Source organism: Hydra viridissima, unplaced genomic scaffold (assembly GCF_058129835.1).
Source record: "Hydra viridissima isolate aposymbiotic clone 2 unplaced genomic scaffold, HvirCarnegie_v1 scaffold_1, whole genome shotgun sequence".
NCBI lineage: Eukaryota > Metazoa > Cnidaria > Hydrozoa > Anthoathecata > Hydridae > Hydra > Hydra viridissima.
The window spans coordinates 29,313,701-29,328,349 of NW_028324300.1; the positions used below are offsets into that span (position 1 = coordinate 29,313,701).

General features: G+C 30.4%; 1 protein-coding gene, 1 long non-coding RNA gene and 1 pseudogene across 2 annotated transcripts in view; 1 reads left to right on the forward strand and 2 right to left on the reverse strand.

Moving 5' to 3' along the window:
• Positions 1-14,649, forward strand: part of LOC149894385 (hatching enzyme 1.2-like) — an 86,775-nt gene that overhangs the window by 20,458 nt on the left and 51,668 nt on the right. The window lies entirely within an intron of this gene.
• LOC149894388 (uncharacterized) lies at positions 364-7,108 on the reverse strand. The gene is made up of 3 exons (XR_016449993.1): positions 6,936-7,108; positions 2,120-2,238; positions 364-1,166 (listed from the first exon to the last, which is right to left on the reverse strand). It is a non-coding gene; the product is annotated as an uncharacterized LOC149894388 (long non-coding RNA).
• LOC149894389 (uncharacterized) lies at positions 11,973-13,261 on the reverse strand (annotated as a pseudogene).

The following is a 14,649-nucleotide window of genomic DNA, read 5'->3' on the forward strand; positions in this document are numbered from 1 at the left end:
CAAAGCCTTACTAGATTTGAGCAATCGTAAAACTACCCCTTACAAAAAAACCCAGTAAACCTCCAGTGAAAAATTGTTCCAAAACCCAGCGAACTTCCAGTAATCTTTTCCAGCGAACTTCCAGTGATCTGTTCCAAAACCCAGCGAACTCCCAGTGAACTTTTCTAGTGAACTTCCAGTGATCTTTCGTAGCTTACTTTCATGTTTATATATTAAAAAAATGGAAGTTTAGCGAATTCGCTGGAATTTTATTTTTTAGGATATACTTTTTGTAAAACGTTCATAAACATTTTAAATATTTAAAACTGTTAAGCGTGAAATAAGACAAATTAGGCATAGGAAAAAAAAAAGCTTTATATAACATTTATTTAAAAATATCGATATTTAGAATAAAAATACAATGTATAAATAATAAACTACCTTAGGTATGAATTCCAATTTTCATAAATTTTTAACAAGAAAAGAAAAAGTAAATTCACCATTATAAAGTAAATGTTTTTTTTAATTAACCTTATGGCTATATTTTTGGCTCAGATTTTGTACGAGTTAATGTAAGCATATTGTGGATCTTTATTATACATTACGCATGTTTCTATATTTAAATATAGAAATCGATCAAGACAATTATCATGATAGTGCTTATTTGATGCATTTAAATGGTTTACATTTATTTTAGCTTAAATCAAATTTTTTTTCTATTTTAACCATTTAAATAAACAAAAAAGAAAATCAGTTGTATTTTTATTTTTTTTTTGTTTTGATAGAGATTTAAATCATAAAACATAATCTACAAAAAAAATTAATAAAGCATAATCATTTTGCATAAGCTTACCCGAGCTTTTTTGAAAAACTTTGAAAAAAAATTGAATAAAAAAATCTCTCATTGGTCGAGAACCAAAAGGCTGTACGTACATTTTTTGTTTTCGAATAAATGCAATTTGTTTACTTTTCCTGATAACTTATCTAAACTTTTTTAAATTTTATTTATTAGTATATTTTAGCATATTTTGAGGCGAACAAATCATGAGTTTAGCGGTGTGTTCGTTCTCCACAGACAAGTAATCAAAAACAAAAAAAATTAAGAAAATCGAAAGTTCGTGAGTACGTTCGTAAGTATGTCTTTTAAATAGTGCTTGACGCATTCTTTTCTGTTTGGGACTTTGGAGCTAAAAAATAATAATATATAAAGTACAATATATAAAGGACATATATAATAATTATATAAAAACATATATAAGATAAACAGTAAAATAGTGAGCAAACTTAAAATATTATAACATGTATAAACATAATTAACTTTAAAAACCAAGGATAAGTTATAAAAACAAAAACATATGTATATTTAAAAATCGATCATTACTTTAAAATAAAAAAATTTGATTGGTGACACTGAAACATAAACCTGGCCTTACTATTAGAGATATACGGTAATCAAAATAATTAATACTAAAAAAATATACTAAAACTAATAATATTTACAAGATTTAAATTAAAAAAAAAAAATCAGACGAAAATCACAAGCTAGTTGAAATTAAAAAATCCTATTATTGTTTTTCTATTAAATAAATTTAAGACAGTAGTCTTAACAAAATTTTGTTATTTATAAAAGATGAAAATTAGTGATATAATTATAATTAAATACGAAAAGTAATACCATTAAAATATAATACCTGCTTTAAAATAGGCTCTGCGCTCGTCATTAATTTTTTCACAGACCGCAACACTGACATCATTTTTAGGGCCTGTTTATATGGAAAGCGGGCTGGCTCGGCAAACGAGCCAGCCCGTTTGCCGAGATCTCGACGTCGTTCTTATTTCAACTTAATTTTATTTTACGTCTATATGAATAAACGAACTAGCCCGGGTCGCTATCCGGGCCAGCTCGTTTATTCATATAAACGCAAAATAAAATTAAGTTAAAATATTGATGACGTCGATATCTCGACAAACGGGCTGGCTCGGCAAACGAGCCAGCCCGCTTTCCATATAAACAGGCCCTTAGAAAAATTCAGAAACTTGGATATTGTAAGTTCTGTAAAAATTGCAGATAAGCAATTTCTCGAATTGAATTGATTCTGGAATTCCAGAGTATAAGTGTTTAAATTTAATAATTTTTTACCTGTCATCAAATGCAACACAGCTGGATCAAGGCCAACTCTTTTTCAAACAGAAAACTTTGAAGTTTTTTTCTTGGCAACTCTTCGCTTAATTCAGCTTCTTCTGCTTTGCTAACAAGCCCTAATAGTCAAATAAAATCCATACATTAAAAAACATAGGGCATTATAAAACTAAGGGTATTTTAAACAGAGGGGTTTATAAAACAGAAAAGTTGAGCGTTTAAATCTACTGAATGGTCACAAGCAGTGAATGTCTTAAAGAAAAGTGAAGTACACTAGAAATATTCATAAAACAGCTGATAAAGTAAATCGCAAATGTTTAGCTATTATAATTCCATTTAAAATTTTTAAATCATTTTATAATAAAATTCTTATTATTGTAAAATTTCTTGTAGCAACCAATTCTAGGCATCTAAAATAAAAGAGGCAAGCAGGTAAAATTAAACTTTAGTTAAACAAGATTAACATCAGAAAAAGAACAAGAGAAACTATTGTGCTTAACCTAATTGTGCTTAAATAACAATGATGCTTATTTTACAGCTAGTTCTTTAGTGTATACAATACAAACTATACTTTTATTTGATGAAAAATTTTGTATCAAGTGTATGATGTATATCACATCCATTGGCAGAGGAAAAGAATTACTCTGGCGAGCTCCAGAAAAACCCTTTGGTGGGAGCAATTTTGACACTTTCCTGATCTCAAAACTATAAAAACTGAAATCATCCATCACCGTCCGTGAAAGAAATTTCATTTTTAAATTTATGCTTTATAAAAAACAGCAAATGACAGCATTAAAAGTTTTTGGCATTTTTACAGCCGCAGTAACCTTAGATTTTCATATTAAAAACAATTAAAAACATATAATCTGGTTAGAGAAACTAATTAGAATATAAAACTGCAAATAATTTCATTTTTACTAAATCTGAGAATGAGCAATTATTAATGATCTACATTGCTCTTTTGTTACGCTAACTTTAGGTATTCAGTATAATATTTTGCAATCATTAATTGAATATCGTTTGTAACTTCCATGCTGTAATTTAACCAAAATTAAAAAATAACTTTTAATTTTGAAACTATATAACTTTTATCAAATCCAAGAAACAGCAATTATCATTTTAAAATTTATGCTGTTACTCAAATTTTGAATTGCGCACTTAAAAAATCTACATTTCAGTATTGTTATGAAATAATTTTTTAAAAGAATAATTTTTTTAGTTTCTAAACCTAAATTGAAGCAAAGGAATGCCAAATCAAGCCAAATCACACGATGACTGCAGAAAAACCGTCTGTTTTCTCTGCATGAGAAAGAGCTCAAGGTATTGTGTTATTTTTTCCTTTTTCTTTAATACTTTGATTTATTTATAAAACATTTCTTCATTTGAATATTTAACATGAAATTCTTTTGATATACATTATCTGATGAGCTTTTGTATTGTTTTCAGAGTTCTCACAAAATCTATGATGGATGATGTGTTGAGCATACTTTCATCAAGTCTTGATTTTGCTGACAACAGAGTGCCTCTTGGAATATGTGATACTTGCCGAATAACCATAGGAAAGAAGAAGAATGGAGCAGAAGTCAATTTACCACCTCTTTTTGACTTCACATCTGTCAAAGTTCGACCTTCAACAAGAGGCAACAACTGTGACTGCCCAATCTGCCAGATTGGTCGAATGAAAGTTTTTGAAAAGCACCCACTTGAAGATCAAGAAAAAATTGGAAACAGGCCAAACTCAAAGAAGATGCTTAGACTGTCTCTCCATTATTGGAAGAGGCATCTCACACAACTGTAACACATTTACATTTCGAGAAAATATGAGACAACTAGCCATCACAGATTCTAAAGTCTCTGAGCAAATTGCATCAACTATTGTTGCAGCCAAAAAATCCTCTCCACATGGGACAATCAGACTGTCTCATGCAGGTGGTGGTCGCCCCCTACCACTAACTAAAGGTGATTTAAGTATCTTTCAATTAGTGAAACATAAGTCAATTGAGTGAGACAGTTGCTTTTTGCTAGAGTTAAAAAAAATTTAATGGCATTACTATGAATGTAATACAATCAAGACAATAATGTGATGTAATGATAACTTTCAGGTTCATTAAAAGCAAAAAGACTCTTTGGTGATGGTCCTATCTTGAGCACTCAGGATCTTGTGCAAGTGCACAGTTAACACAGGCCTGTCAAACACAAACATGAAGAAGTTTGCATCAACCATCCATCACGTGTCCAAGGGTCAGATTTTGGAGCCAACTTCCATGAAAAATTTTGTGATGCAGGAAAACAACTCAAAGACCATTTCATCCAAACAAAAATTCAGGTCAGTAATGATAACTTGCAGAAACGCCAATAAATTGTTGTGCGTTGCAAAGATCTTGCAGATCTCCTCAATGATGTTCTGTTGAAAAGACAAATCCATTCATCACACATTGTAAAGCTTGGCCTTGATGGTGGTGGTGGTTTCTTGAAAGTAAGTTTGGGCATTCAAGAGGCAGAGCAGAGCCTGGAGGCAGGATCACCACCAAACAAGAAAACTTTAGCCACACCAACTGCCAGGGACAGTGGAGTCAAGAAGCAGCTGCTAGTTGCAATTGCTGAAGATGCGCCTGAAAATTACAGTAATATTCAAAAGATCCTCAATCTTCTTGGAATCGAGAAAGTTGACCTCCTTCTCTCAACAGATTTGAAGTTAGGCAACATTGTTTGCGGCCTTCAGTCACATGCCAGCTCTCACCCTTGCACATGGTGTGATACCTCTCACAAGAATTTAGCCCAATGTGGCACCCCTCGAACATTTGGCTCTTTGAGACGATGCTTTGAGGATTTCAATGCAAATGGTCAGGATTTGAAGAAAGCTAAACTATTCAAAAATGTTGTCAACTTGCCACTTCTAAATGTACCAGACAGCACACTTGTCTTGGACGTCATTCCACCAATGGAACTCCACCTACTTCTGGGTGTTGTAAACCATCTTTACAACATTCTAAGGGAGTCTTGGCCAAAAGTCTCAGCTTGGCTAAATGATCTACATATCAAACCACAGCCTTTTCATGGTGGGCAGTTTGCTGGCAATGAATGCAAGAAAATGCTGAAGAATGTGGATCTTCTTCAGAGAATGGCAGAACAAGATTGCGCATTTGACATCTTTGATACAATTGACACACTGCAAAAATTTGATTCTGTGGTTTCTGCATGCTTTGGAAACAAATTGGAACCTGACTATGTAGAAAGAATTGATAAACTTCACACTGCATACTTGTCTCTGATAAGAGGAAGAATCACTCCAAAGGTTCATGCAGTATTTTTCCACGTGAAAGAGTTCATTGAAAAACAAAGGGAACCACTAGGAAAATACAGTGAGCAGGCAGTAGAGGCTATGCACCACAACTTCAAATTATACTGGAGTAGATACAAAAGGCCAATTGATCATCCTGAATATGGGAATTGGCTACAAACCTGTTTGGTTGACTACAACAGCAAAAGCTTGTAAGAAAGAGAAAAGTATGAATACTAGAAAATAGTGCACATTTTCTAATACTTCAATGAGAAGAACTGCTTTTTTCACTCTTGGATAACTTGTTGAGTAAAAGCTGTTGTACTCAACCATAGCTTAAGGATCATTGATGAAACTATCAAAGATGCAATTTTCCGTTGTAGTTTCTTCTGATTTTGCAGATTATTTTATAGCAACTATTGAATATCTTTTGTTTTAGAAAAAAATATTGTTTAAAAACTTAATTTGTTATATAATCTTTTGCAATTTTTTGTTAAACAGTTACCTTTTGTGTTTTTTATGCCAATCTAGAATAAAGAATATTTATAATACTGTAGAAATGCCAATAAATATTGAATGCTTTCATTTTCAATTTTTTAAGAACAAGCAAAATTTTAAACACACTTTTCTTCTGCGGATGGCGATAGATGATTTCAGTTTTTATAGTTTTGAGATCAGGAAAATGTCAAAATTGCTCCCACCAAAGGGTTTTTCTGGAGCTTGCCAGAGTAATTCTTTTCTTCTGCCAATGGGTGTGTATATATAAATATCAAATGCATATATATGTTAAATGAAGGTGTTTAAACGGTATAAAATTTTATAATTTTATTTAAATTTTATAATTATTCAGAAAATTTGATATTCTTTTGAAAATTATAAAACTTACAAAATATCTATTCTGATGAGTCTTAATTGATGAAATTTTCTGATGAGCCTTAATTGATGAAATTTTCTGATGAGCCTTAATTGATGAAACACAGTGTAAAATGAAATTAGTTTGATAAATGATTTTTACTAATTTATTGCTATGTTCTTTTAAGAACATTGAGCACTCTATTTTAAGAATACATTTAAAATTATTCGGATATATACGTGTGTATGTGTATATATATATATATATATATATATATATATATATATATATATATATATATATATATATATATATATATATATACATATATATATATATATATATATATATATATATATATATATATATATATATATACACATACACACCTAGTGTTTTAAACCTAGGGGGTGGGAGCAAATTATTTTCAAAAATGCTGTTTTTGGGACACCCTAATACATATATATATATATATATATATATATATATATATATATATATATATATATATATATATATATATATATATATATATATATATATATATATATATTTAAAAATCAATCATTATCTATTATGTTCAATAATCTACAATAAAGAAATTTATAATAATAAATTTTTGTGAAATTATAAAGTTGAATATGTATTCGCCTTAATAAAAATGAACAAACTGAACAACATACCTGTGGTTTTGGAAATTGAGTAGAACTTAAAATAATAGAAACTGAAATTGTAGATATAAAAAAAACAAGGTTTACTTTATTACGGAAATTAGAAAAAAATTTTCAAGATGTTATATCTGTCAAATTTCAAAAAAGTTATGTTAGCAAAAGTTATATCAATATTGGGTTATGAAACCCGCGGCGTTTTCGATTATTGAAAATCAGCGCTAAATTTTCACTAATTTTAGATCACTGGAAATAAAATGACGTTTTTCGTTAAACTTCCAGTGAACTTCCAGCGAAGTCGTAAAATTTGCGGAAAACCCAGCGAACTCGGTGAGTTTCTAGTGTTCTTTTACATTTCCAGTGAACTTTCACTGGAAGTTCGCTGGGTTTTTTTTAAGGGATATCTAGCGATAAGGCAAACAACTTAAATACTTATATTTGTTTAAAATAATTATAATTAAGTTTTTAATTGTATGGTACAATTGTGTGATACTAGTTTAATTTGGCCTGTACTTTAGTGAGTTGCAGTTTTTAACGTAAGATAATTCAAAATTTTTAAAGAACCTTTTTTTAAATTTTACTTAAGAGAAAATTTCTTTGGTGAAGAAGAAGAAGCAATACCATTAAATTAAGTTTTTAAATGATGGTAATGATATTTTCAATGAGGTGAATGCATCATCTGGCCGCATAGATATCAATTTAACAACTAAACATATTCAAAACTTACTTTTGTGGTATGTAATGGTAAAGGACATTACCACTTATGTTTCAGAATGTAATTACTTTTAAAAAGTAAAAAACAGGAAACTATTGTTACAAATCTTTTTAATTCTAAAAGTTAACATTCTGGTAGTTGAGTCAAATTATTCATAATCTGCTTAAGTTTATCAATGACTTGACTCAACTAACAAAAGTAATGTGTTCCAAAAATCTGATTGTACTAGTAAATTATTTTAGCAAGTGGGTAGAGGTTGAAAATCTTTTTGATAAAATTGAGAAATCTGTAGCATTTTTCTTGTATAAGGAAGTGTGTTGACATGACAGCCTTTGACTTTAAAAATTTTGAATTTTTTTAAGTTAAAAACTGCACAACACAAAAGTACAGGCCAAATTAAACTAGTATCACACCATTGGTAACAATATGAATAAAAGTAGTATAAACAACTATAAGGGCCTGTTTATATGGAAAGCGGGCTGGCTCGTTTGCCGAGCCAGCCCGTTAGCCGATATATCGACTTCATCAATATCTTAATTTAATTTTATTTTGTATTTATATGTATAAACGAGCTAGCCCGGATAGTGAGATCTCACTGTTTTTTGCCGAGATCTCGGAAAACGGGATGGTTAATTTCTTACATAAATTTGTATGTATGCGTATAAATTCTTACACTTTTAAAATTTGAAAGCTTCCGCGTAAAATGATAAATTTAATAATAAAAGTGGCAACTTCCGTGGAGTTAAAATTTTAGTTTTTTTGCTTTTATAATTTACCAAAGATCCAGTATCTTTTAAGTAATATAAAGTAATAGCTTCTTTTTTTCCTGCTAATGAAGCTCTTGAGTTAGGCAAAAAAGGGTCAGGAGATGAGTAAGGGCTTAACTCTGAAACCAAATTCATGAAAAGAAACCGTGAAAGCCTAAAAGTTGTTTTCCATACACCAATGGGAGCTACACCAGTTATTATATTATGCCACCATAAATCAGCTCTGCCAGTTTTAAACCAGCAACTACGATTTTTTCCTTTAAGTCGCCTCTCTCTTGCTTGTTTCATCTTTTGAAGTGATTGTGATCGTTTTCGTAAAAGAATAATATTTAAAAAATTATCAAATTTAAATTTGCGAAGCTTATATAATACAATTACGCTTTTAAGAAGCATTATTTGTGTTATAATAGTTAAACATATTGTTAAAAGGCAATATGTTTTTTTGTCGTTAGCCGCCAATTCTTAAGTTATTATTTTACCGATAAAGAGGCCAGCCCTGCTAGATAAAGCCAGGCTGACCTCGATATCATTTTTTATTTTTTTAGCGAAAATTCATATAAACGCAATTTTAAAACTGGCTCGTTTTCCGGGTTAGCTCGGCAAACGGGTTAGCCCTTGTCCATTTAAACGGGGCCTAAATAAATAAACTGTTATATGTACCATATCGCCAGAATTGCCTAGATGATGTCACTCATTAATTATAAAACCTTTTTTTTTTCTTCGAAAATTTGATTAATCATCACCTTTTAATAATATCTGCTTTAGGATATACCCACCCAACAACAAGTCGTCTTAAAGACAAATTGAAGATGTCTTGAAATTGGTCTTAAAGATGTCTTAAACTAGTCTCAAATGAAACACAGTAAGTCGTCTTATCTAAGATATCTTAAAGTTGCCTTATTTAAGACATCTTAAAGTTGTCTTAAACTGGGTCTCAAATGAAACACTGTAAGCCGTCTTAACTAAAACGTCTTAAAGTTGTCTTATTTAACACGTATTAATGACGGCTTAAACTGGTCTCAAATGAAACACAGTAAGTCGTCTTAACTAAAACCTCTTAATATTATCTTATTTAACACGTAATAATGACGGCTTAAAAAGTCGTGTGTGTATATATATATATATATATATATTACATTTCAGTCTCCTGCCAACATAAATATATATATTTATATTGTATTAGAAGGAGGCTGGAAGGTGGTGACAGAAAGTAGAAAGGTGTGAATATATAAACTATCCAAATGCAATAAGTGAAAAAAGAGACAAGATTTACTATAGAAAATACTTCACAGTATCCACAAAAAAAGAGTACAGGATTATAAAATTTTATTAATATTTTCGTGATGCTGGTGCGTTTTTTAACACACCCTGAATAAATTTACGGACTGTCTTCTCCGAATCCTTTGGATATGTCTTTCGGACAGCCGCTAAGAAGAGAAAATTAATGAAGCAGTAATAGTAAAAATTCCTTTGAATTGTTAGTTGGTCTTTTGCATATAGTCAAAGCAGAAATCCGGAAACATATATAATACCAGTAGCTATAAGAGGAGACTATATTTTTGATGTTACTTATACGACTGGCAACTAAAATCGTAATCTGTTCGCTTGCGAAATTTTTGTTTTTCATTAAACTATTTTAAACATCATTACTACTCTTCCTTCCCAAGAGCCTTTGATAATGCACCCTTTCACAAGAATAATATCCAGTATAAACAACAGTCCATTTTAAAAATGATCTTGCTGGAGCATCACAGAGAAAAGTTCTAACTTTAACAGTGTGTTCAACTGATTTTATTGTCAGCCCGAATAACTTTAAACCACACAATTCTTGTCATTCTTCCGTAAATGGATGTAAAGACGTAGTTAAAAAGGCAATTAAGGAAAGAATTAAAGCATGGACGTATAAGCTTGGTTTACAATAGTTGTAGAAATGTTGTACAAAAATCGTGCAACGTTCGTTTGGTTTGTTGTGCGTTAAATTGTTGTGCAACGCAATGTTTCCATTACATTGAATTAGCGCAAAAAACTTTCGAAAAAAACAGTGTAAACAAACAAAAAATGGCCGTCATAAAAAAAAATCTCACTCTAAATTATCTTCTTTTTGTTACACTTTTAATTTTAAGACGCCGAAAAAGCGTAAAGAAAAGAAAGCATGTTTTGGGTCAGAGAACTATTTAAAAATCGCGTTAAGCAAGGTGCGTTTAGTTCTTTGGTGCAAGAAATGATGCTATTTGATAGGGAATTTTTTTATCGATACTTAAGAATGTCTCCTGACAGACTTGAACACCTTTTGTCATTAATTGGATCTTCATTAACGAAAAAGTATTGTCCCAGTAGAGAGTCTATATGTCCATCGCAAAGATTAAATATTACAATTCGATACCTGGCTACAGGAGAATCACAACAAACTCAGTCCTTTTATTTTCGAGATGGCAGAGCTACAGTTTGTAATATAATCAAAGAAACTTGTTGTGCTATATGGGAAGTTCTCAAAAAAATATTTCTAAGAGCCCCAAATGACATAAAAGAATGTCAAAACATCATTAAAGAGTTTAATCAAAATTGGAATTTTCCACAATGTATAGGAGCTATTGATGGAAAGCATGTACGCATTGAGGCTCCAGCAAAATCAAGTTCTTCTTTTTACAACTACAAAGGATTTTACAGCATGATTTTATTGGCCATTTGTGATGCTAAATATTGTTTTACAATGTTTGGCATTGGGGCTAATGGAAGGGATAATGATGCTGCCTTTTTAAATGCAAGCACATTTGGTAGAGCATTTAATGAGGGAAATTTTCATTTACCAGAAATTTCTGAAACTGATCCTAAAGTTCCACCAGTCCTTGTTGGAGATGATATATTTGCACTTAAACCATGGTTAATGAAACCATACCCAGGTAAAAACCTTACTATTCAGCAAAGAGTTTTTAATTATCGCTTATCAAGAGCACGGAGAACAATTGAAAATAGTTTTGGAATTTTAGCTGCTAGATGGAGAATTTACAAATCTCCAATTAAAACAAAACCATTAAAAGTGGAAAATATAATAAAGGCTACTGTCTGTCTTCACAACTATTTGCGTTTAACAGATGGAGCACATTATATCCCTACTGGTTTTGTTGATAGTGAAAGTACTTCAGGAATTGTTATTCAAGGAGATTGGAGAAAAGAATTACAAGCTCAAGGATGTTTGCTTAATTTCTCAAAATCAAAAAGTAATAGATCTGTTTTTGATGCAATTGCAATAAGAAACACTTTTAAAGATTATTTTAATTCATGTAAAGGAAGCCTTTCGTAGCAATTGGACTATGTTCAATCATGTGACCACAATCCAGTTAATAACTAGAGTATATGTAATATACTTTAATAAACTTTCTTTTGAATGACAATATGATATATTTAACAAAGCAATACTTTTTTTTTTTATAAATTTTAGATATGCCCCAATAGTTACTTAAAAGTTAATAAAAGACTTATGTTATACCTCGGTTAGTTGGTTAAACAAAATAGTGAGCTAGACTCTAATATTTACATTTTTTATTCACATTAATAGGTTAAACAGAGAGGCTAGATTGTTTCATCTTTATCTGGAAACTCTAATTTGAGAAGAAGTGCTTGTATTTAAAGTTTAGCCAAGGCTTTGGAATAGTTGTTTAATCGCTTTAGCTGTGGAATTAATGATTTCATAAATAAATAATCTTCATCCTTCTCTTCTTCAGTCGGATTTTCAATATTGGAGTTAATCTTTTCTAATGTTTTCACTAAAGTTTTGTTAAGTAAATCATCAGAATCTAATTTTTTTCTTTTTCTTTTAGTTTTGTTATTAGTATGAATTGTCGATTCACTTGACTCTACTTGCACACAAGAATTTATATAATCGTTTTTTTCAGTCACATCTTCAGAAAAATGATTATCTAGCTCCTTGTTCAATGGATAATGAATATTTTCAACTTGCTCACAAGCCACCTCAACGTTTTCCTCCAAATTCGTTGTTTCTAATCTGGAATCAGAGGTTGAACAAATATTCGATGTTGTTTCACGATGTTCTATAAAAGTATTTAGCCAATCGAGCTGAAGAAACTGAGGTGGAACTGAATTCCTTCCAGAACCTGATGGGATATTTCTATTTGATTTCAGCCACCTTCCATAACTACTTCGAATGCTTTTATATTTTTCTTCCGCTTGATTAGCAGAGAAGTTTGACAGACGACCAATTTCTTCCCATGCATTTTTCTTTTTCCATTTGTCTTTAAATTCCTTATCAAACTTGTCATACAAAATTGGAAACTTTTGAACTTCGTTCATAAAATCTGCATTAGAGATTTTTTCGCCATGCTTTGTAAATTATGGTGTTGTGAATAACGTCTTCAAGATGCAATTAGCGTGTGTGTAGGTGTTAATGTATGTAGATGCTGATGTGTGTAGGTGCTAATGTGTGTAGGTGTTAATGTATGTAGTTGTTAATGCATGTAGTTGTTAATGCATGTATGGTTTTAATGTATTCAATGTGTTAATATGAGGCGGTTGTACTACAGAGTAAAAGGGGAGTGGAGTTTGTAAATTGTATGATTCGCAGCCAGATGGGAAAAAGTTCATAAAGAAAGCAATGAGTCATTAGTGTCTTAGGGAAGGTTAAAATAATTCCTCACAATGGTGATATTTTGTAAACTTTATTGTTGTACAACAGTTATTGCGTGATTTCCATTAAAAAAAATAAGCTGCGCGTTTTGCACAAAAAACAAAATACTGTTGCAGAATTAGATTTTTTTCAAAACTCACAACCGCAGTTGTACAACATAAAATTTGTTGTACAACCGACGTTAAGTTGTGCAACTTACACTAGAAAATGTTTCCATTATAAAACAAAGTTGTTGTACAACTGTTGTACAACATTCCTACAACTATTGGAAACCAAGCTATAAGAGTGGACGTGCAACTTATTACAGTTTTACTTTTTGTATTAGTTTTGTATAACTTTTATAGCATTTGTTTAATAAGACTGTTCATGATAAAGTAACTACTTCATGTTTTGACAAATTACTAAACAAATTACACCAAGATAAATAAAATTAGTTGTCGGCACGAACAGATCTTATTATTTTTTCAAGATAAACATTTGTAAACTTGGAAACTTTTTTCGTGTAAATAAAGTCTGTGAATGATAAAATAGACCTGTAAGGATAAATTTAAAATGACTAAAAAAAGTTTAGCTAAATATAAAAAAGCTTAAATATACTTTTTTATCAAGATCTGATTTCATTCAATTCTTTCGTCCTTCATTCGCCAGCTTAGTCCTTCATTCACCAAGCTATTTTATAATTCATTTGATAATGCGAAACCTTTTCAAAAATGATTTAAATTTATAATTATCTTACAAAATGCGGCATATATTTCATGTTTTCGTTTTTCATATTTCATATATTTTTTCATTTATCATAAAAATCACATAATAACCCATTAGTTTTTGTCAAATAAAATTAAGGTTATATATAGCTGGTAAATCGTATTATGTTAATATTAAATTCTTAGTTCTTCTGGCGGTTTGCCATATATTGACTTTGCCAAATTCTTAAAAACTGTGACAAACTATTTTTGCTTACTTATATTCATTTTATGTATAAGTTATTTAACCATAACTCTATATATTTCTGTTGTTAAACATATATATATATATATATATATATATATATATATATATATATATATATATATATATATATATATATATATATATTACATACGTCTTTTTAAGCCGTCGTTAATAGGTGTTAAATATGACAACTTTAAGACGTTTTAAATAAGACGACATACAGTGTTTAATTTGAGACCAGTGTAAGACATCTTTAATATCAATTTCAAGTCGTCTTAAATTTGTCTTTAAGACGACTTGTTGTTGGGTGGGAAACGTCCATGATTAAAGACATCTTAAACTGGTTATACCGAAAGACATCTTGTTAAGATGTCTTACGAACGTCTTAAACTGGCTGTACCGATAGACGTCTTTTTAAGATAAGTTAAAGACGTCTTAAACTGGTTATTCTGAAAGACATCTTAAACTGTTTATACCAAAAGACGTCATAAACTGGTTGTTGCAACAGACGTTTTATTAAGATGTGTTAAAGACGTCTTAAAATGGTTATTCCGAAAGACGTCTTGTTAAGATACCTTACGGACATCTTTAACTGGTTGTTCCGACAGACGTCTTGTTTAGATGTCTTACAGAGGTCTTAAACTGGTTATTCTG